The sequence below is a fragment of the Ambystoma mexicanum genome, chromosome 2q (genome assembly GCF_040938575.1).
Source record: "Ambystoma mexicanum isolate Mex_15411 chromosome 2q, UKY_AmexF1_1, whole genome shotgun sequence".
Classification (NCBI taxonomy): domain Eukaryota; kingdom Metazoa; phylum Chordata; class Amphibia; order Caudata; family Ambystomatidae; genus Ambystoma; species Ambystoma mexicanum.
The window spans coordinates 2,914,602-2,939,197 of record NC_090924.1 but is presented as its reverse complement, the minus strand read 5'-3'; positions in this window follow the sequence as shown (position 1 = coordinate 2,939,197).

Below are 24,596 nucleotides of genomic sequence, written 5' to 3'. Positions count from 1 at the left end.
GCTGGCTTCAAGTCGTATTCTCAGTTCTGCAAATACATTAGCTGTGAATTCATGCTTCCAGACAGTTTTAAACTATATCGCAGTGAGATTACTCACTATTCCCATATTTGAGAGGTTCTCACCTGACACAACTGTATTTTCCCTGGTTTTGCAACCTGCCCCTCTGGATGGGCGGGCACAGCATGGGACAACACTGGGTTTGGCTCCAAATACCTTATCCACAGTATCTGGCATACGATTCCATCACATATAGGCCACTTTGCCCGCATGCACAATGGAGAATATATGTGCAGAATAAATATACTCAGAGGACAATAGCCCCTTGACATTACAGGCATTGGCGCAATTACTTCTGAGGGACCTTCAGCGTAAAAGTGAGTCAAGAACAGGTAAAGATCTCTGCCACCCCTGGGCCAGTGAACCTGAAGGGGGAGGAGGAGCGATAGGAAAATAATAGGAAAAATGAGAGCCACTCAGGTTGCATTAGCCACCACAGTGACATGGAACATTATAGGTTTCCTTGTTCATTGTGCCCATGCTAAGTTATAATCGTGCCCATGCTAAGTTATAATCTTCACTAGAGGGCAATTCATACATGAAATTGGCATATAGATCTGTTGCTGGGTAGGCAGCCACCTGCCACACCATTCTGAAGATACTTATCCCCCTGTTGCTGTTTACGACCTAGCACTATGGAACAACTCAGATTTAGCGCTGAGTCCTACAAAATTGACTACCTCCAAGGGCCAGAATAGATTGTCCAGAACACTTAAAGTACACTGTGCATACCACTTCCTGCTTTGTGTGGTGATAAAAGAAGGGGATGGGAGAATGCTGGGTGATAAAACTGAGTGTAACTTTACAGTCGAGTTGCTTGCAAATGGCACTGCCTTACTGACAGGTGACAATTGGGGAACAGACACTCTTGAACACAAATGGACCAATATCACGGATCAGGTCTTAGGTTTACTGAAAAGACAGCACAGTTGTAAGCATGTACAGGCTTCTAATGTTATTAAGCAGTATTCCTATAATGCGACTAACAGTACCATTGACATTGTGAAGAGCAATGTTCCCCTTATCAGACTGGTGTGGCAATATCAGTGCAGTTTGAACAACACTGAGTCATACTCTAACCTGTGTGCCCTAAATACCACTAGCCTTCCCCTTCCACAAGGGCTTCTCTGGCTCTGCGGGACAAAAGTGTATAAGGCATGTTAGGGAGAATTCTCTGTTTGGGCTGAATTTCCTAACCTAGTGAGTCCCCCAGCAGCTTTGCTGGATTTTTGGGATTTATTTCTTTTCTCCTGCCAAGAGTGAGACTCTTTTAACCTCACTCTTGGACATGATTTGAGTGTGTTTCTTTGACTCTAGATGTGTTTAATGGGCTATGGGGTCTTTTACTCCAGAGGGCTTCATGTGTTTTTGTGATGTGTGTTACACAGCACCCTCAGTGCAGTAACACAGGGGTGTCATAGTGACCCCCCAGTATAGACTCCATACCCTGGGACTGACTACTGTCTCCCAGGGCATGTAAAGCCACCATTGACTTTACTAGTCTTAAATTCTGAACAGAACCAGTACAAACCATCATATTGTGGATGTACTGGCTGGGGCAATTCAATTGATCAAGTTTTGGCTGGTGGCAGTGGATACTACTTTTTATATTCAACCGCGAATATTTCCCTATGGGATTTTCCCATTGTTCAAGGCTACCATCTTTATTTATTTAATTACGATAGCCTCGAACATACCGCCAGTTTATTTATTTAATATTAATTCCCCGGTTGTTATTTTTTGCCAAAACTCGGTTCTAAAATGGCGTTTGTGTTCTCTTCTGTGACTCCAACCCAAGTCGAGCCCTTTGTTCCACTTTTTGGCGGGCTTCTCCACAGAAGCCCTCCAAAGTGGTGCCACTCTGTCTGGGGTACTTAGGAGGGGTGGAGGGGGGATTAGGCACCCTGGACTGAGTTGCCTAGGCAACTCAAGTCGCACTCCGTCCTGATTGGCCCAAGTGGTGAGCCGGCCGACTCACCACTTAGCATGTTTGAGTGACAGCTAGGCTGAGTGAATGGGGGTTTTCTTCATAAAAGCAGGGCTTTGGGGACTGGAACTTCAGAAGTCGCCACAGGACCTAAGAATCCGATGAGGGAGAAGCTGAGCCGACCTGCCACGACGACACCACTGGTGGAGCCCTGCTGGACCGTCTCACCACTTTTCCCAACGACAGAGGAGATCTCCCGCCGGAGAGTCTTCTTCCTTTGACTGGTGGGGATAACCAGTTTCACCGTCTTTTCGCCTTCCCGACGCATCTCGTGGCCGCCTTGCCTGTGCCAAGCACCCCGGCAACCGGAATACCACGTTTTACCACGACCGCAAAATAAAGGGTAATACCTTTAACCGGAAAACTCCGCGGCTGGTTTCTTCCCTGGCAGTGCAACGACCTTCAGCTTTCCTCCAAGTCGAGATCTTCTCTTCCCCTGGACGACGCCGAGACTTGCACCCGCTGCCAGGAACAACTGCCACCGCTGGAGGATTCTTCCCACTTAGGTACCGTGTTCTGCCTGGCTTCCCTTGCCACCGACTGTACGGGGTAGATTTAGCCCCTGGCTTTTGAACCTGGGTTAGCCTGGGACACCCTGGCTAAACTTTTCTGAGCCTCTCTAAACTCTTTTCGAACTCTCTGCAAGACTTTCTAAGCCTAGTGTAACTGTGTGATCTTGGGCGCATTTGTGCTCTGCTCTCTCTAAGAGGGGGCCCAGCCTATGGACTTTGGCTCACCAGTGACTTTTGCTCTTCTGCCTTGCTAAAAGTGTCCCTAAATCTTAAAGTGGTGTATCTTCACATATTCTGTCGTTTTCCCTCCCTTCTTCATAAACTTATTGGAGTGCCATCATAGTTAAGCGCTCACCCCTGTATGGAAATAAGTGGTGTTAACTAAGACTTATCTGATAAGGAATAAGGGTTGTATATATTATAATAGTAACTGTGTTTAGAGTATTTTACAATAAGAGTGCTGGAGTGTTTCAAACCGTGTGTTTTTAAATAAATAATTATATACTTTGATACCAAAGCTCTGGTCAGTGTTTGCTTGTGCTAATGTGTCTGAGTGCCTATTGTGTATACTTTGCATACTGCCTAACTCTTCTTGAGGGAAGTCTGACTGCTCAGCCACAGCTACCAGGTAAATCTGGGTGGTGCAGACTGCTACCAAGTGGGTTTACTGCTAACACCTGTAGTCCTAAATATTTTGCAGTGCTCCCAAAGGGAACTGCACAGGTTTCTGCCTCACAAGGCACTACATTCCCCATGGGTGGGACGATGCACCCTCACATATGTGTTTCCTGGGCTGTGGGTGTTTAAGGATCTCCTCTCTGGGAAATTTAGAAACACGTGCTCACTTTATAAGAGGAGCGAAGAGGATGCACAAGCAATTGTGGATGCTTACTGTTAGGAAAGATTTCCATTTATGGGTAATTATCCCTCCAGTTGCGTACCCCGCAACTTTTTGCTGCTGTTAAACACCATAGTCTGACTTTGCCAGTGGAGCACAGCCTTCAGCTGCACTCCTCTGGGCTTTTTGCTCACTTTATCCTGGGGAAACTGACAGTACTGGGAGACTTTGTTTCCCTTAGTCCTTGTCACTCTTGAAGGAATTTTTAGGAGAAGTGCAGATGTGCCTTGGACAGGGCTGGTGGCAGCTTATCTTTTCATGTAATTTTAACCCTTTCCTGCCAGGTAAACCGCGGTTACTGCATTTGGCACAAATAGGTGGCCTGGCTCCAAAATGGCCATGGCACGAGGTTCTTTGTCCTGTCCTTTGGCCATCTTGCCCCTTCAACTTCCCCAGGTCAAGCCGACTCTGGTCAGTCCTTATTTGGGCATGCATTCTCGCACGAAATACCAAGCTTTCGCTGGCTTCTGCATGCCTTGTGTGTGTACTTCCAGGATGTAGGCTGGACTGTCTGGTTACAATACACATCCTGGGTGACAGAGAGTCTGGTGTGCTGTGAATGCCTGGGACCATCGTGGGCCATGATTGGTCCACATATGGTATGCCTGTCTGAGAGCAGATCTCCCATTGGGTCCTCTTTGTTTTGGCACAAAGGAGATTTTGGATTAGAGAAGGCTCCAAACACCCCTACCATGTCGATCTCTGGAGTTCTCACTGAACAAAGGATAGGATCCAAGTATCCTGAAAATAAAAAGCCGAGTTGAGGAACTGCTGGTGAACCCCTGGAAGGTTTGGCACCCTGAGCCTGCTGTCGCCCTGCTGGACCCTTCTGCATCCGATCAAACTAGAAGATCTGCGAAGACGCTTCGATCCATTAGAATACTGGGACTCACTGTTCTCGGCATCTTCATCAAACCCTGCAAGTAAGCCTTCTCGGAAGTCCCTGGGGCAACCAGGGGGCTGACCAGCTTGCACAGGACCTTTTCCCTGATACCACCACCATTTTGAGGAGACCCTTGAAACTTGGTACGTCGCTAGCTCTGTGTCCACGGCACTCTCACACCGAATTTCGTACACTTGGCATTCCCAGGTCTGGAGTAAAGAGAGAGAGTCTGATCCAGAATGAACGTGGATACCGTGTCACCCAGCCGTGGTGGCGAACTTTGCAGGTGCACTGCTTTTGTGCCCCTCTTGCCCCTGAAACCTGTTGCAGTGAAACCAGCCTATCCATACACCAGGAGCGGAGAAATCACCACTGTCCCATTTGGGAATCAATGCTGTAACTTTGTTGCTGAAAGCCACAGAGCCGCAGAATTGCTGCATTTGAAACTGCAAACAAATTGGATTCGACTGCCAGAGTTTGGTCCAGAGTGCGCCAGGGGTCGGTGAGTACTAGCAACCCTTACCAGTGACCCCTAGCGCATCTAGCCCCTCTCCTTTACACAGATAGCCCAAGCTATCGAGCTATTCCTAAGTCTTGGAACCTGCTCTGCCCTATCTGGGAGACCCTCCTCGAATAGTGGGAACTTATTCTGCATCCCCTCACTTGTCTTCCTGAGCTACTACAGACCCTACAAAAGACCCTGTTTCGCCCATCTGCACTACCGCGTGCGCCAGCATTGCATGCACATTTGAGCACTATGCTCCCCTCATCTTAGGGATTGGACTGCCTCTCAGTTAGGACTGTGATCTCTGCAGAATTGCCTAGAGACTATTTGCACTACCTGCTTCCTTCCCTTTTTAGGTTGTGGACCCATTTTGTGCATTAACCCTTTAGGCCACTTGGTCTTGGATATATGTATGTAGATAGGACTGTATTGATCTAAATTTATTACTGTGATTATTATTGTGTGTTGAAACTTCAAAGGCCTTGAAATAAATGTATTTGTATTTTTAATATATATACACCTGACTGGGAGTGATTTGTAAGTGTCCTTTACTCTGTGTGCTCATTGAGGTCTTTCAGTCCTCCTCCCCCCTGCTGAGACCTAGTCTTGACCACCGCCAATGCTACCTTTATTGGTCTGGCTTGTCCAGAAGGTTACCCTGTTCCAAGAAACTAGGCTGTCATTCCAAACCTCAGCCCACCAGGCCAGAGTTCAGAAATCCGTCTTAACACTTACCGCCCATTAACATCTGTTGAGATCACAGGGGGAGGAGAGGGGTGCTTATTTTCAGGTCTCGGATGATGCACATATGCCATTTCATGAAGTAGTACAGCAGTGCTTGAGCTAGTGGCCAATGAAACAAGTGAAATGCTGGGTGCCCTGGCGAGGAAACGGGGAAATTAGAACCATAACCCTACAAAATAGATTAGACCTTGGGCCTCATTACATTAGCTCTGTACCAGCACCTTTTTCCGGTCCGGCATACTCTGAGTTGCGATGCAGCTAACACTGTCACTGCAAGTGACCTACCGTATCCGGCAACACCGTGACCAGAATCTGCAGCAAAATGCATCGTCCGCGCCCAAGACACTGGCATGGCGTTAGTACATGCTCTTTCCGAGCACCATGTATATGGAAACACTGGAATGGACATGCTGGTAGCACCATGATTTCGTACCAGAAACACTGGCATCGCGGACCAGGGGTTAACTTGAGTCAGGTGTGCAGAAACAGCCCATAGGTGTCCCAAATCAGCCCAGGTGGCCACCATGAGCACTGCAAAAGAACAAAAGGGCCACTCCCACACCCCTTCCAACACTACCATGCTTGCAGCTGCAGTAGCAGTCCTGGAGCTGGCGGCCCTGCATGCAGGCCTACAACTTGAAGAGGTAGGGAGGCAGATAATGAGGCGCAGGTGCTGGAGGAGGAGGAAGAAGGCCATCATGGCCCTACAAAACAACAATGGCCAGCAGGTCGAAGCCGACAGGCAGCCACCTATACCACGCATAAGGGCCACACCCTTCATCCTGAGCGAAACCCAGATCCAAACCCTGTACCGGCTAGACAGGGAGACCATCACATTCATAGTGGGCCTTATAAAGATGCACCTTGAAGCGTTTTATAAAACACAGGCTTTATTGAAGATCTCACGTAGCACACATAAGTCCCCCAACCTTCCCCTCAGATCTCCCAAGCCAACTGACTCCCCTCAAACATAAACATTCTAATCATAGAACCACTTTACAGCACAGACACCTCACATTCTACCCATTGCTTGGATCTTCACAGTAGCTCTACACAACACATCCCTTTCCCTTACAAAACAAAAAACGTTTTTTTCCATATAAATAATTTCATAAACAATGTCGAACACACCCTGATGGCACCACACTGTAGTAATACACAAGAAATGATGATAAAAACAAATTTAACATACATTACTCATTACACTCAATTCAACTCTATACTTCACATAACTATGAAATATAACTGTTACACCATCTTTATGCTGATGCTAAACATAACACAAAAATAGTTGTACCTATACCACACAAAGTAGCACTCAGTAACACAAATGAACCTTATCTCCATACCTGCAACCTCAATTCACCTTACCTACCTTAGTTATTCTCGACAAATTTTTCATTCGTTTTATTTTTACCCACCGTTCTTTTCCATTCGTCCATTCTTTTCCTGATCTCTTCCACAACACCACCAGTTTCTCTTCCTCTCCCCAACCATGACGGAGACAACATAGTATTTGGTTTCCTACCTCTCATGAGTTCAAAAGCACTAACGCCCGTTTCCACATGGGGAGCCATACACAGAGCATATAAACGTTCCTTAATGGCCACCTTTTTGTCACTGCCACATGCCCCAGCTAACTTAACAGCATCCATAATGCTGTGATTGTCTCTTGACCATCCCATTGCTCTGAGGCTGATACAACGTGGTGCGTTTATGCCTTACACCACATTTCTCCAGATATTCTCTGAACATACCTCCAATAAACTGTGGACCATTATCGGTAAGTATAGTTCTAGGCAAACCCTTCCTCTCAAATATGGTCTGAAGAAATTCTACCATACACTGACCCGTCACATCCCTCACCACCTTGACCTCGCTCCATCGCGAAAAGGTATCTATCAGCACAACCACAAATCTTCCACGTCCATGCCCCAAATCCATTGGCCCAAGAATATCCATGGCCAAATCTTGCCAGACACCACCTGGTACCTCTACTTTATTCACAGGCTGCAAACTAGCTTGAACGTTTTTCCCTGACCTGACACATTCCTCGCACCTTCCAACAACCCTTTCCACATCCCTATTGAATCCTGGCCACCAATAATCCATCTTTATTATTTCCTTGGTTTTAAAAATTCCAATATGACCTTAATGTCCTATCTCGATGAACCTACTCCATTTGGCACCACCAACCGATCCCAACGATACACCAATCCTTCCTTCAAACTCAATTCCAATCTCACTTCCCATAACGCCTTCTCTTCACCACTTAGCAATCTTTTTTCAGGCCATCCATCCCGGACGAATCCAACAATCCATCTCCACATTTCATTCAGCACCCCTTATCCTCCTAGAGGCATGTGTTACCACAACTTCATTTCCATCAATATCAACCTGCGACAAAACTACACCTATACCCGATTCACTGGCATCCACAGCCATAATTGTTTCCTTGCTTGTATCAAACATGGCTAATGCCCAAGACATGTCAATTTTTCTCTTTATCTCACAGAATTCTTTCTCGCAATCATCATCCCATTCAAAGTCTACACCTTTCTTTAGTAAAGACCTCAATTTTCTGACTCCATCAACATAATTTTCTACGAACCTATGATAGAACTCTATTGTCCCCAGGAAAGATCTCAATTCAGCGTTATCTCTCTGAGACTGAATTCTCTTGATTCCTTCAACCAACTCCCTTTTAGGCTTCAATCCTTCCTCACAGATTTCGTGACCTAAATAGTCCACCACCTTGGTGGCAAACACACACTTCTCTCCACGCAGTGTTTTCCATGTTCCTTGAAGACATGCAGCACCCTTTCCACATTCCTTTCAAGTTCATACTCACTTTCACCACATATCTGTCATGGTCATGAATTAAGGGGCCCAGGCATGCAGGGGTTGCATGCACAGGAGACCTGGGTGGACACTGTCCTGGCACCTTTGGTGCCAGTCTCATGAACAAAAGTAAACAAGGACATCAATTTAACACCAAAAAGCTTTTATTATGGACATAGCACTTCAGATGCATTAACCTTGAACATTCAATGTATTAAGCAGGATGCATTAACCTTGAACATTCCATCCATTAAGCAGCCCCAAGTGTATTCTTGGGTGTGGCTGCTAATGGATTGTCTTTGCACATGCTCACTCTCTAGGAGTGGCAGGGTCTGGCTGGTAAGCCGGCCCTAATGGGCGTGCACACAATCTCAGCTATATAAGCTGCCCCGATCCTCAAGACAGAAGCTTTGCGTTATTCTGCACTTTCAAGCAGCGTAATGCTCACTGTCACCTGAGGTCAGACTTACCTTTGAAGATCCTGCTTCCTGGACATCATGCTTCCTGCCAACTGGGGAAGCTGTTCTTACCTGTACATCTCTGTCATGCATCAGGCTTGGAAGTATTGGAATAGATGGTGGTTCCTCTAATATGGCCGTGCCTGTTCCTTTTTGAGGTCTATGCCTTTCCAATATGGCTGTCAGACTATATTTAGGTCCTTTTCTCTAATTTCCGGAATGTTGTATCGTCTTTTCATTCCTTACACCGCCGGTCCCTGTGTTTGTATCCCAGTGGCTATATTTAGTGATTCTACCCTTCTGTGCTCTATCTTCTGTGCCTCTTTTACTTGCCTGTCTCTTGCCACACTTGGAATCCAGTTTGTTAAGCTACGTTTGGTTGTCTGTCGGTCTTATCTTTCTATCACCTTCTTGGGCTCCAGCCTTGTTTCTCGGAGGTTACTTACCCTTTCCTATCCAGCTCCCGCCTCTCTTGGCTTTCGACTGCGTCTGCCTTTGTATACATTGTTCTTATTATTTTCCGGATTCTATACTTTCGTCTCCGGTTTCCTCCTGTACGCTTGACTCTTGCATTATGCGTATCTTCGATCTCTCTGGTCTTTTCTTTTCGTTCTGTCTACTTGTTGTTCCCATGTCTGTGGTTTAACCCCTCTCTATATGTACCGTAATCTATTTACGTACTTGTTTCAGTATCTCTTATCAGCTGTTATTCTCTTGAACGCTCTTGTACTTTTTCTTAACAGATAGGTCTTCCGTTAGGGTTCTTTCTATCGGTTTCTTTAATTGTTACCACCTACCTCCTGGAACCTGTCTACTACATACAAATTATCCAGTCACTCTGAGTTTCCCATCCAGAAGACAACTTGTCAAGTGACTCTGTATTACCCTTCCAGTAGACAGCTCTTCCAAGTGACTCTGATATACCCTTCCAGAAGACTACCTCCTGTTTTGCGTTCTATTAAGGATCTCCAAGGAGTTTTCCTATCGCCAAGACTTTTCGAATCAGGGTTTTTTCTGCTAAGGCTTTTTCCCTGATAGGAGGGCTTGTTCCTTGGCCTTCTCTTGACCTGGAGACTAAATCAGGTCAAGGTGGCGGCTGAGGGAGCTCGTCCTTATTTACACCACAAAACAGAAAGAAAGGAAAAGCCGATCAAGTCAACCAGGCTAAAGAAGAAGTCGGAACAGCGAGAAAGTTCCTTTGAAGACACAGGTGAGGAGGAGTAGGAGGAGAGTTTGGCTAGTCCTGACAATCTCTTCGGCGAAGCAAGTATTCATCTTTACACTTTCCGGAACACCAAAATCTTCATCTTGGCACCGCAGCATGACACGCTCCATCGTCGACAGCAGCGCCTGCAAGGAAAAACAGAAGACAAGGTTAGACATCGGAAAAAACAGTCAGTTTAAGGTTGCGCTTCGCCATACCTCGCGCTTTTCCTTAAACCATCACTTACCTGCCGTCGAACATTGCGGTAGCATCCATCTTCCATCCGGCCGCGTCTCGCGTCTCACAGCTGCATTTTGGCCACATTTCCATCTAAGGGAAGAAAACAGAAGAGAGACATTATTGCGGGCATATATAGGAGCAACATATAAAGACATTACACAGAACAAACAGGCATCACAAGAGCTCAAGAAAGACTTACCAATCATAAGGAGAAGCATAGTCGCAGCTGGACTGGACTAATCCTTATCAGGGATCAGTGAAGGAACTAGATCCCATTCAACGCGCCCCTGCCAGAAGTAGCAGGCGGAGAGCTTATCTTCCATAATTCACAGGAGCAGTATCACCACGTACCACCGCTCACAGCTTTTCTACTGAGGTAAAGGCCTGAAGGGGGTGATTCAAGTTCAGGGAGGGCTGCAACAGTGCCCCAATCCCTCTGCAGAGGCCAGGTGAGCGTAACAGAACGCGAAGCCTCTAATACTCTCTGCCTGGGCTTTATGGAAACTTCAGAAACAGATCAGTTAGCCCTCTTAGTAGGGGAATTACCGGCTGAAGTACATGCTTCAAGACAGGAAACCAATGCATTACGGAGGGATCTTATTGTAACTCAAGAAAGAACTAACAAATTGGCAAGACAAATGCTACAAGCACAAGCAGGACAGGTTCCACTGCCTGGAGTGACCCATTCTTCTCATTCTTCCACACCACAACATTCAAAACCAGTTCAGGTGGTTCTTCCAGGAGCAGTGCCTCTATCCCCTCCCGAATGCTTCATCAGCGACCCAAACAATTTCGCTGTATTTATAAAACAATGTCGCCTTCATTTCTTGTGCAGACCAGGGGCCTTTCCTAATGACCAAGCCAAAGTGGCGTTTCTACTCTCGTATTTAGGAGGTAGTGCGGCGGACTGGTTTATACCTTTGGTAAATCAAGATGACCCTTTACTCCAGAACTTTGGGAATTTCCAACATGAGATGGAGAAATTGTTTGCCCATCATACTCAAGGACAAGCTCTGGACAACGAGTTGTTGTCACTTAGACAAGGGAGTCAAGATCTATTAACCTATATTGCAACCTTCAATCGTCTCATAGCCCCGACCAACTGGCCAGAAGAGAAGAGGACTACACTCTTTTACCGAGGGTTACGTGGAGAACTTAAGGATGTGTTGGCGCAAGTGGTGAATCCCCCTGAGAGGTGTGCGGACTACATAGACCTCAAGGTGCAACTCGATCATAGGTTGCAGAATTGAAAAATGGATCGAGCTAGATCAGAGGGACGGTCAGTTTACGTATGACCTCGTGAGAATTTGACTAAACCACATGAACATTCTGAGCCAATGCAAATTGGTGGATTACAAAGTCCCCTTACCAAAGCAGAAAGGGAAAAAAGAAGACAACAACAGCTTTGCTTATAATGTGGACAAGCAGGTCACTTCCTCCGTGACTGCCCGGTAAAACCACCCAAGAAAATGGTTGGGGCAACAGACAAAACTGATGAAGAAGAAGAACAGAACTCGGGAAACGCCAATGCCCGGCAAGTGTAGGGGTCCACTTGTCGAGCATGAAAAAGGAATCCGTACAGACCTCACATCTAGTCGTTCCAGTGCTTTTGGTGAATCACAAGCAACTATCAAAAATATATGCCTTGGAGGCATATAATGATTGTGGAGCTGTGGGTAACTACATTCACCAAGATTTGGGTCTCCGAATAGGCCTTCCTCTCTGACAGAAGCAGAAATCGGAAAACGTCACTGCTGTGGATGTTTCTCAGCTATCATCCGGCCCGGTGACACAATACACATAGAAAGTCAAGCTTCTGTGTCAGGATGAGCATCAAGAGGACATTACTTTCGATCTCATCGGTGCTCCTCAGTTCCAGATGATATTGGGAATGCCCTGGCTGGAGACCCAGAATCCTAGGATCGACTGGCAAAAACAAGTTCTGACATTTCCTCATGATTGTGCCGACACATGTTACAAAAAAGATGACACCAATCTGAATCCGAAGAAAGGAATCGTGTTGGGCCTCATCAGCTCCTTACCGCTTGAATACCAAGATTACCAGGATTACCAGGATGTCTTAAAAAAAGAGCAAGCCAACATTCTGCTCCCCCGCACAGACCCTACGATTGTCAAATAGATCTTGTACCCAGAGCCCAGATCCCTTGCAGCCGAATTTACGCTCTGAAAGAACAGGAAAATCAGCATCTTAGAACTTAGCGCCTGGCGAACGGTTTCATTCGCCCGTCCAAGTCACCTGTCTCCTCGCCCTTATTCTTTGTGCCTAAAAAGGAGGGGGATTTAAGAACTTGCATCGACTATAGAGCCATCAATCAGATCACAGTAAAAAATCGATATACTTTACCACTTATACCAGAGCTCCTGGACCAAGTGAACGTGCTCAAATCTACACAAAACTGGATTTAAGTGGAGCATGCCATCTTGTAACAGTAAAAGAGGAAGACAAGTGGAAAACGGCCTTCCGCACAAAGTACGGCCTCTTTGAATACCAGGTCATGCCCTTTGGGCTATGCAATGCCCCCGCGGCGTTCCAATTCTTTATGAATGATGTACTCCGTGAACTACTGGACGTTTGCGCTCTTGTTTACATCGACAACATTCCTATCTACTCAAATTCCATGGAAGAACATGTAGGCCATGTCCAGGCAGTCTTAGAGAAGCTTTGACAACTCCAATTGTATGCCACGTTGGAGAAAAAAGTTTCCATGTAACCGAGGTCGCGTTTCTCGGTTTCATGCTCACACCACAAGGCGTACATATGGATACATGAAAGGTGGATGCAATCCTCCAATGGCCCTCACCAACATCCACGAAAGGAGTGCAAAGCATGCTCGGATTCGCCAACTTTTACCGTCGGTTTATACCTGGGTTTTCACAAATTGTGCATCCAATTACCTCCTTGTTAAAGAAAAATCAAAAGTTCCATTGGTTGACAGAAGCTGAAGAAGCCTTCCAGAAGTTGAAACTAGCATTCACTACAGCACCAGTCCTTCGACACCCACGACCAGACCTACCTTACATAGTTGAGACAGATGCTTCAAAAATAGCCATGGGAGCAGTATTGTCACAACGAGACCCTGAAACAGAACAACTACACCCCGTCACATTCTGGTCCCGCAAATTTTCAGCCCCCGAGTTGAACTACGCATCACATATAAGGAATTACTGGTGATTAAAGCAGCATTTAAGACCTGGAGACATTACCTTCTTGGGGCGAGACATACGGTCACTGTCATCACGGACCTCAGTAACTTGCAATACTTGAAAACCGCCAAAGCACAATCCTTGCGTCAACTTCGTTGTGCTCTCTTTTTCACGGAATACAACTTTATTATCACTTATAGACCTGTAGTACGCAATGGGAAAGCAGACGTTCTATCGCGCACGCATGAGTGAAGAAAAAGAGGCTTTTACAGCATCCAACCCTGTGGCCATAATTCCTGAGGAAAGGATTCAAACCAGAATATCTGCCACCACATGTGTGGATGACCAAAGAACCAGTTTACAATCCCCGATGGATCAATCAACACAACAGGAATGGCTGTTAAAAGGTGACCGGTACACCATCAACGACAACCTAACGTATTTCCAAGGACGATTATATGTCCAAGACCAAGAACTGAAAAAGCAAATCATCACAAATAACCACGATTCATTTGTGGAAGGACATCCAGGAATAGCCAAAACTCAGGCTAAGGTAAAACAAAACTACTGGTGGCCAACCTGGCGAAAAGATATTGCCCAATTTATTGAAACCTGTGGTCCCTGTGCACAACACAAGGCTCAGAAGCAGAACCCTGCTGGCTTACTAAATCCCCTAACAGTACCGCCAGCACCTTGGCATACCCTGTCGATGGACTTCATCACAGATCTTCCACCCTGCAATGGATGCAACACCATATTAGTTGTTGTGTATTTATTCTCCAAAATGGCCAATTTCATCACTCTGAAGGGACTCCCAACTGCGTCAACTTTCGCTTCTGTGTTCCTAGAGCAAATAGTTTGATTGCATGGATTTCCATCAATATTTGTATCTGATCGCGGAACTCAATTTGTTTCTGCCTTTTGGAGAAAGTGTTGTACTATTGCCAAAATCGATCTCCAGTTGTCCACAAGCCATCCCCCTCAAACTGATGGGCAAACAGAATGAACCAAACAAACTTTAGAGCAATAGGTCAGGTGTATGTTGCAACAGTCCGAGGATTCTTGGAAAAATATAGTCTGGATAGCTGAGTATGCATACAGCAATTCAGTTCACACAAGCACAGGGCAAACTCCATTCTGCACTGTGCACGGAAGACATCCGAGGACATCAGTATTTCATCCACCCGATACCCTGGAAATGCCAGCCATAAAAAACTTGCATAAAACCATCACTCAGGTTCTTAAGGAGGCGACAGAGCATCTGACCAAGGCTAAGGAAAGACAAAAACTGTTTGCTGATCGACATCGGAAGGAAGCTCCCGCCTACCAGATTGGAGAAAAGGTGTGTTTAGCATCCAAATATATTCCCCTGAAGAGGTCAAGAGCTTTCCGCCCAAGATACCCGGGCTCCTATACTATAAAGTCCATAATCAATCCTGTCGCCATGAAATTGGAGTTAACATCTTGTGGAAACAGAAAAATAATATGAGGCCGGGAAGCCCAAAAAGAAACACACCAACACAGGTTACAAAGAAACATACAAGTGCTTTATTTCAAGCTACAACAGTTACCAAGTCAATTGACAAACGGATAGCTATTCGGCTCTCAGAATAACATAACGAACTTCAACGAGCGTTTGATGTGTTAGTGAGAGATCGCATATTGGAATACTCGGGCCTTTTATACAGTTTGTCCAGCCCTGGGCCAACCCTCTTGTGGGTTAACCATTCTGTGAAATAGGTCTTAGGGTTCCTTGCCAGGTCAATCCTTTAATATATGCATTTTGCTTAGTTTCACTGATATAGTTGTACATTTACATATAGGTCAACGGTAGGACAAGGTCTCTGTTCGCGAACCCGACAAGTGGCCTGCAGGCATATTAATTATTCCGTTGTACGGAGGTTACAACGGCCAGAATCTTACTCAGAATGTCATTTGGCCTCCATTTTGATGTTCAGGGTAACTTCTACATAACAAGAGAACCTAAAATGACGGCTCAATCCAAGATGGCGGCTTACATTGGTTTCTCTAAGGACAAGACCTTGCCATGGAGTTTGTTCGCACATGATGTTTAGACAACTTGGCGTAGGCCAATACACATACAATTGTTACAATAGGAGGCATAATATTGTTTCTATTCCGACAATCTGACATGAAAATTCACCCCGTATTTCATGTCTCTCTCCTCAACCACGGCTTAGTTCTCCACCAGAGCCGAAGCAATAGATGGAGAACCAGAATATGAAGTCAAACCCATCCTGGACTCCAAGGTGGTTCGATCAAAATTGTATTACCTAATTGACTGGAAAGGTTACAGACCTTAAGACCGAACTTGGAACCCAGTGAACACGTCCATGCTCCGCGTTTAATCAGACAGTTCCATCGCAATAATCCCACCAGACCAGGACCGAGAGGAGAACCACCCTTGAGAGGGGCCTTGCGGGGGAGTGCTGTCATGGTCATGAAGTCAGGGGCACAGGCAAGCAGGGGTCGCATGCACAGGAGACCTGGGTGGACACTGTCCTGGCGCCTTTGGCACCAGGCTCATGAACAAAAGTAAACAAGAACATCCATTGAACACCAAAAAGCTTTTATTATGGACATAGCACTTCAGATGCATTAACCTTGAACATTCCATCCATTAAGCAAGATGCATTAACCTTGAACATTCCATCCGTATTCAAGTGTATTCTTTGGTGTGGCTGCTAATGGATTGCCTTCGCACATGCTCACTCTCTAGGAGTGGCACGGTGTCGCTGGTAAGCCGGCCCTAATGGGTGTGCCCACGATCTCAGCTATATAAGCTGCCCCGATCCTCAAGACAGGCGATTCGTGTTATTCTGCACTTGCAAGCAGCGTAACACTCACCGTCGCCTGAGGTCAGACTTACCTTTGAAGATCCTGCTTCCTGGATATCCTGCTTCCTGCCAGCATACTTACCAACTGGGGAAAGCTGTTCTTACCTGTACATCTCTTTGGCGAACCAAGTATTCATCTTTACACTTTCCAGAACGCCGTAATCTTCATCTTGGCACCCCAGCACGACACGCTCCATCATCGATATCAGCGCCTGCAAGGAAAAACAGAAGACAAGGTTATACATTGAAAAAACAGTCAGTTTAAGGTTGCGCTTCGCCATACTTCGCGCTCTTTCTTAAACCATCACTTACCTGCTGTCAAACATTGCGGTAGCATCCATCTTCCATCCGACCGTGTCTCGCGTCTCACAGCTGCATTGCGACCGCATTTCCATCTAAGGGAAGAAAACAGAAGAGACATTATTGCGGGCATATGTAGGAGCAACATATAAAGACATTACAAAGAACGAACAGCATCACAAGAGCTCAAGAAAGACTTACCAATCATAAGGAGAAGCATAGTCGCAGCTGGACTGGACTAATCCTTAACAGGGATCAGTGACGGAACTAGATCCCATTTGACGCGCCCCTGCCAAAAGTAGCAGGACGGAGAGCTTATCTTCCATAATTCACAGTAGCAGTATCACCACGTAACACCGCTCACAGCTTTTCTACTGAGGGAGAAGCCTGAAGGGGGTGAAGTTCAGGGAGGGCTGCAACCGTGCCCCAACACCTCCGCAGAGACCAGGTGAGCATAACAATATCAAGACATCATCTTGAAAACCCAATACTTTATCCATCCCCTTTAGTATTTTATCCATTACTTTCTGGAATACAGATGAGGCAGATATTAAACCAAAAGGCATGCGTCGTAACTGAAATATACCATCATATGTAATAAATGCAGTGAGCTTTCTTGATTCCTGATCCGAATCAACTTGATGGTATGCGCTTGCCATATCCAATTTGGTGAAAAACTTGGCATTTCCAATGCGACTCAACAATTCCCCCACATTAGGTAGTGGATGACGATCAGCTATCGCACACTTGTTTAGTTTTCTCAGGTCTACAGAAACCCTCAATTCACCACTAGGCTTCTTCACCACCACCAAGGGCGAAACCCATTCCACCACTTTTGGGGGTTCAATGATTCCAGCATTCTTCAACTTTTTGAGTTCCTCATGCACAGCATTTTGCATAGACACAGGCACTGATCTTAGCTTGGCACATCTTGGCACACTATTGTCTTTCAGCACAATCTTGTGCACCATTCCTTTTAGGCAACCCACTTTGTTGGTAAATACTTTGGGAAATTTCTCAATTGAACCTATTTTACCTCCACTTGAAGAACTTGTTCCTCCGTGTTGGGATCAAACCTTATGCCAAAACCTCTTTGCTCCCTCCATCCCAAAAGCGTTTCCCTCTCTTTGTAACATATATCTTACCCCGAGTTACTCTACCTTTGAACTCAAAATTGGCCATGCAACATCCAATTACCTCTATCTTGCTACCATTTTACCCACCAGGGATTTTATCAGATGGAAACAGATTGTCGATTTTGCCACCCACCACATTCTCATACACCATTCGGGACATCAATGTTATTTTAGAGCAAGAATCCGCCATCATTCTTACTGACCGCCCATTTACATCAATCCATGCAATTGGATGTTCACAATCATCCTCCTCCTTGTATTTCACCATGTGGACAGTAACTACCTCTGGTTCTCCATCATCATTGTGTTCAGACGAAACTCTGTTACTTTCCTCAACATAATCACTCTCCTGCCATCACCTATAGCATAATTATTACATCAATTTTCAAAATGTCCCCACTTTTTACATTTTCCACAAATTGTTCTCCTCCCTGGGCATATTGGAGAGGTAGATAAATGCTTAGGGTTGCCACATCAGAAGCATAACCGCTCTTCTCTTTTTGGCACTTTTACCACAGATTCTCTCTGCATTACCTTATTGCCACCTCTCTCATTTCCAGTTTCATTACCTTTCACACTTTTATCTTTAAGTTTCTTTTTACTTTTTGCGAAAATCTTTCCTCTGATCTACCACTTTCAAAACCTCACCTACAGGAAATTTCGCCTCCTTTACTGCTAGCTTAGCAACACACTTTAGGGTAAGCTCTACCTTCTTTGCTATTCCTATGACCTCTTCGAGATCTGGGTCATCTTTTAGCCATATCTCTTCGTGAATCCTATCATTGGAGCAATGAAGCATGAATTGATCTCGAATATGCTCATCTAATTTCATCCCAAATTTACAATTTAAAGACAGGTGTCTCAAAGCAGTAACGAATTCTTTCACAGTTTCTACCTCCTGTTGTGCCCTCGCACCAAAATGGTAGTCCTCTAAAACCGTACTAATTTTTGTTTCAAAGTGCTTATCCAATTTTAAAAGAGCCATATCAAAATAATTTCCACCGCCCTCCACATCCAGTTCTGCGCTATCCGGTAGCGTTTCAAAGATTCTCTGGCCCTCATAACCTATGAAGTGCATTAGCATAGATACTTTGCGTTGCGTACACATTCCATTTCCACATGCTGCCTTCATGTAGTATAGGAAACCTTTCTTCCAGGGGCCCCATTTTATCTTGGGATGTCCTGATGTTGGCATGAACATTAGAGGGCCCGGAACCCCCGCCATGACCATGACAGGAGACTGCGATCCAGAGATGTCCACAGTATAGGTTGGCAAATTGAAATCACTGTACACTGTAACCCTGCTGAAACCATTGCAAAATGTTCTCTATTGATAGCCGATACCCCCACTGAGATATACAACCCTATATCTTGTCTCGAGTATCTGGCACAAAAGAACTCCATCTTGCCTGCAGGATCACCTTCCCAATCGGGCCCAGGGCGATTTGTTGTTTTCCAAGGGGTTTGCCATCCCAAATGGGCCCACAGAACAGCAACCTGCCTTAGACACGATCCTCTGCAGCTTGCCTTTCTCTTAGTGCGCAGTATATTGCTTCCAGTCGACGTCACGTAGTGCTCTCACCTGACACGCAAGTTGGAGGAGGTCCTTTACTCGCACCACCTATCCATTACGATACTGCAAATCTGCAGCATCTCTCCAGTGACAAAGGGGTGCTGCGCTGCGGCTCTCAAGTGCAGGCTCTCCCCTGTGACCCCTATTATTTTTGATGCCTTTCGAACTATTGCAGTCTGCTGGGTCCTGCGGCACTTCAACGGCTGCGGTCTGCATACTGCAAAGCTCAGCTCTGACGTGTGCACACGGCCACCGACTGGGTCTGTCAGGGCGACCACCGCACGGGCACTGCTCCAGAGCAACTGGAGCCCAAGTCAGGTGAACTTCCCTCTGTGTCAGAGCAGCCCCTGGAACACGGTGAGGGGCGATGGAGGCATGGAGGCTCTTCTCCGGTAGGTGGTAAGGAGGGGCAGACAGAACAGCTCAAATCTGTATCTCACGAATGCTGGGGGTCTCGGGTTTCTGGTCGCCTCGTTGCAAATATAAAGATGCACCTTGAAGTGTTTTATAAAACATAACAGGCTTTATTGAAGATCTCACGTAGCACACTTAAGACCCCCAACCTTCCCCTCAGATCTCCCAAGCCAACTGACTACCCTCAAACAAATGTTAAATGTTAGAGGTATTTGTAACGCACACAGTTACCAACAGAGTTGGTCCCCAGGCGCTCTGGCAGATCTGCAAACAAGAAGGTGGGATGGGTTAGTAGGTGAAGCGGGAGTAGGATAGTGAGAGGAGTGGTGTTCTGTTGGCAGCTTCAACTCGGTATACACCTGATACTGAGCTTTGGTGTGAATATCGAATCGATGTCAGTCCTTGTGTGCTGTTGGTGCGGCTTATGTTTTGTTGCGGTGTTGTGAAGTGCGTGCGGGTTGTTGTGCGAGAGATGGTTGTGTGAGATTTTTGAGTGAGATAAGTCTGCAGAAATGCTGAGTTTTTCTATTAGTGGGTTGTATGAAGTTTAACATTCTAACATTCAGAACTCTGTCCGAGTGTGGCGCTTGCCAATCCTCCCATTCTCATCAGGGTGGGCGAAGGGGTTAAGCCTGGCAGGGTTTTAGGTTTGTGTGAGGCGCTCCCTGTACTGTTCTAACATGCTCTGTAACTGTTCTAATTGCTCCTCGCCGTTCTATTCTAGCGAGCTCTGTAGGAGTTCTAATGCTGATGGATTGATTAGTGTGGGTTGGGTGTCTATTCTCCTCCTTGGGTGCTGGACCTGGTGTTGTGGTCTCCTCTCACAAACTTTCTATCTAAATGTGTCTGCTGGGGTTTTGGATATGGTACGGCCAGAAGGCAGTGGATGAGTCATTTAAAGGCTTTCGTCTCGGTCTGACTATGCGATCTGTCTATGGTGACCTTCTTTTAATGGCTATTTCCCTTAATTTCTTATGGTCTATCGTGGGGTCCGTTCTTTGGGTTCTGTGTATGTCCGTATTGGGAGTGGCCGAGGTTGTTGTTTTTCATCGTTGTTTAACGGGGTGGGCATTCTAGTGCGTCGCTGTTGTAGTTACGCTGTGAAGAGCATGATTTTAGGAGTTTCCTGAATGCTAAGTGGTTTGTTGTGTTCTGTATATTCTTAGGTAGGTCATTCCAGGTTTTTGGTGCCTGGTGAGAGAAAGAGGATCCTCCGAGTGTTCTTCTGTTATAGAGTTTTGGTTCCAGGTGGATTTCGGTGTTTGCTCTCAGTTTTCTTGTTGCTTGATGTAGGCGTAGTTTATCGCTTAGGAATTCTGCGCCTTGCTTGTTTATTGCTCTGTGCGTGATGGACATGGACTTGAACTTTATTCGCTGTTTTAATGGTAGCCAGTGTAGTATTTTTAGCGCAGGTGTGATGTGTTCTCTTCTGGGTAGCTTGAGGAGGAGTCTGGCTGCCAGCATTTTGTATGCTTTGTAGTTTGTTTAGAAGTCGTTCGAGGATGCCCAGGTATAGGCTATTGGCGTAATCTACTCTGGACATGATCAGAGCGATGATGGTAAGTGTTTTGTTGGCGAACGACAGGAACGGTAGGATCCTTTTTACTGCTCACAGGAGGAAGAAACATTTCTTGAGTAGGGCGTTTACTTGGGGCTCTAGAGTGAGGTTGCTATCCATCAAGACCCCTAGGTTTTTTACAGTTGATGATGGTGCTGGTGTCGTGCCGAGCTCTCTTGTCCAGGGGTTGCAGCTAATGTCTCCTCCCTTTTTTGAAACAATCATTATCTCTGTTTTACCTAAGTTGATTTTGAGGTGGTTGAGGTTCATCCAGTTGAGTATATCATGGAGGCAATTCCCTAGTGTAGCGTTTTCTTCTCAGGAGTCTTGTATGTTGAAGATTATTTGAGTATCGTTGGCGTAGTTGTTGCCTGTGAGGCCGTGTTTTTGATGAGTTTGATTAATAGGTACATGTAGATGTTGAATAGAAGGTGGGGAGAAAGATGATCCTTGTGGTACTCCGCACGTGGAGTCTCTAGGTTTGGACTTAAAAGGTTTCATCCATACGGTTTCGGTTCTGTTTGTTAGGAAGGATTTGATCCACAGTAGGGCGGTGTCTGTTATTCCTAGTCCTTCTAATCTCTTTATGAGGATGTCGTGGTTGACAGTGTCGAAAGCTGCGGATAGATCGAGGAGAATCAGGGCGGTACTGTTGTCTGAATTTGCATTCGTTTTTAGGTCGTCCCATATTGAGAGGAGAGCTGATTCTGTTCCTCTCATTGGGCGGATACCAACATGTGCCTGGTCTAGTAGGCAGTGCTCTTCTATGAATTTTTGGGTTATTTTGTAGATGTATGTTTCTAGCAGTTTGACTATGTGGAAATGGGTCTGTAGTTGGATAAGTCCTCTACGTTTCCTGTTGTGTCTTTGAGTAGCGGCTTGATGTAAGCCGATTTGAAGGCCCGTGGTACTTTACCTGAGATTGAGAGGTTGAGGAGATTTGTGTGGTATTCCATGGGCATTCCTTGTTTGAGAATTGTTTTGTATATGTCCGGGGGGCAGCGGTCTTGAGGGGAGCCTAATTTGTTGCTTTGGTTTACCAGTTTGACGAAAGTCTCCACTGATATTTCTGTGAAGCTTCGTACCTTGTTTGGCTATTCCTTGTCGATGTCGATGGGTTTGAGGTGCGATTGCTTGGTCTGTTTCTTATGGTGTGTTGGATGGAAGTTATTTTGTTTTCGAAGTGGTCTCCTAGGTCAAAGCAAAGTCTCATCGATGGAATTGGCGGTGGGTTTTTTATTTCATTTATGATTTTGAAGAGTTCTTTTTGGGTGTTTGGTGCTCTGAAGATTCGGTTGTCGTAGTGTTTCCTCTTCGCTTTTTGTATTTCCTTTTTATATGAGCAGATCTGTTGCAGGAATTTCAATTTGTTTGCAGTGGTGTTGTTGGTCCTCCATTCAGATTCTAGTTTTCAGTTTTTTCTTTTCATGGCGCTGAGTAGTGGGGTGAACCATTTTGCTGTTGTTTTCTTACTTGATGGGGTGAAAGGCTTTTCTTTGGCGATGTCATCTAGAGTTGTTGCGATCAAGGTATGGAGTAGGGTGACTTTTTTGTCTAGGTCAGCTTCTTCCATGGTTGTTGCTTGTGGTTTGCTGAGTTTCAGGAGCTCGGCTAGGTTGGAATTTTTTATGGTTCTCCAATTTCTTTTCATCATGATCAGTGTTTTTTCTTGTTGCTTCTTTGTTGGAGCTGCTGTTGTGATTATGAATGGAATGATGAGGTGGTCGCTCCAGAGTATTTGAATTGGGGGTGCCATGGTGATGAGATCCTTGTTGGCAAAGATTGTATCAAGTGTGTGCCCTGCTGAGGGTGTTTCTCCTTTGACTAGTTGTTGTAGGTTCATGGCTGCTAGTTGGGCGGTTAAGGATTTTAGTGTGGTTGTGGTTTCTTCGTCGAACCAGATGTTGAAATCTCAGAGGATGATCAGATGATTGTACTTGATGGCTAGGATGGTGATTGCTTCCGTGAAGGTGTCTATGAAAGTCGCATCAACATAAACATTCTAATCAGTGCTCCAGATAAGATTCTGAGGTGGGAGTATTTTACTCTCTAATTTTAAACTTTGCGAGTAAATGTGATTTTAAGAGAGTAAAAATGACTTTTCTCCTTCACAAGAGAGTAAAATGTATGCGACATCCAGCCGACGTGTGAAAAAACTGTATGGAAATCATTACTATGTGGCAACTTTCTGCATTGTGACAGAATACACCTTTCATTATTTCTGGCCATTCGATCTCTCCTGTATATATTTAAATGTTGAAATCACAAAAACCTAGCCAATTATATAGTAAAGCATACATGAATGTGTAATGTGTGTTTTGAGATTCGATAGCAGAATTGTCTTTTGATGTTTAATGAAAGTCATAATTTCCTGGAGCCATTACTACCTAATGGTATGCCAGTGTTATGATACAACAGTGCAGAGAGGCAAGGACTCCATGCTAAATTCTATATCTGATCTAGTGGTCAAATGGTTATTTATATAGCTCTTTTGGCAAAGCGCTGTACATAGAACATATTTATCACAATTACCACCAAACCAAAGTCGGTACTCCTTTATCGACCTCGAAAGGATGAAAGGCTGAGTTGGACTTGCAGGGACTCGAACCCGCAACCCACAGATCATGCAGAGTTTGCAGCGATGAGTGCTCAACCGGCTAAGCTATCTTATTGGCTAACATCCTTCAAAGGTTGGTTAACTGAGTATCGACTGAGGTATAATGATCACAGTACCTAGATGTATGACAAACCATTTATGAAGTGCTACATAAAGCTAAATACCAATCTGGATAATCACAGGGATAGGTTTTGCTGAGTTTCCATTTCAATTACCAATGTAACTTTCATTTGTTTGTATTTGAACAGCGCTTGCACTTTCTTGAGAGTCAGGTTGTGGATGTTATATGTGTACTCTTGAAGATTTGAGAGGCTAGAACACCTGTGATCAGTGTAATGACAATTGAGCAAAGACTCTGCTGCCACTGACCATTTATAGTAATGTACCCCATTGACTGCAAGGTTGAATGGATGTAAACTAGACTGTGCATAGTCATCATTTTACACACTGTTTTTATAATTAGAATGTAAATTAAATTTGAAGTATAAAAATGATCTGCCTCTGCATGATTATGCACACAGCACCGGAACTCTGAAAAATACAATTGTGCAATACTGGTTTGCAGTCACTGGAAAAAAAGCATAACTTGTTAAAAAAATCCAAAAAAAAATCTCAATTGTAACTTAGTTTTCCATCTTATTAATTA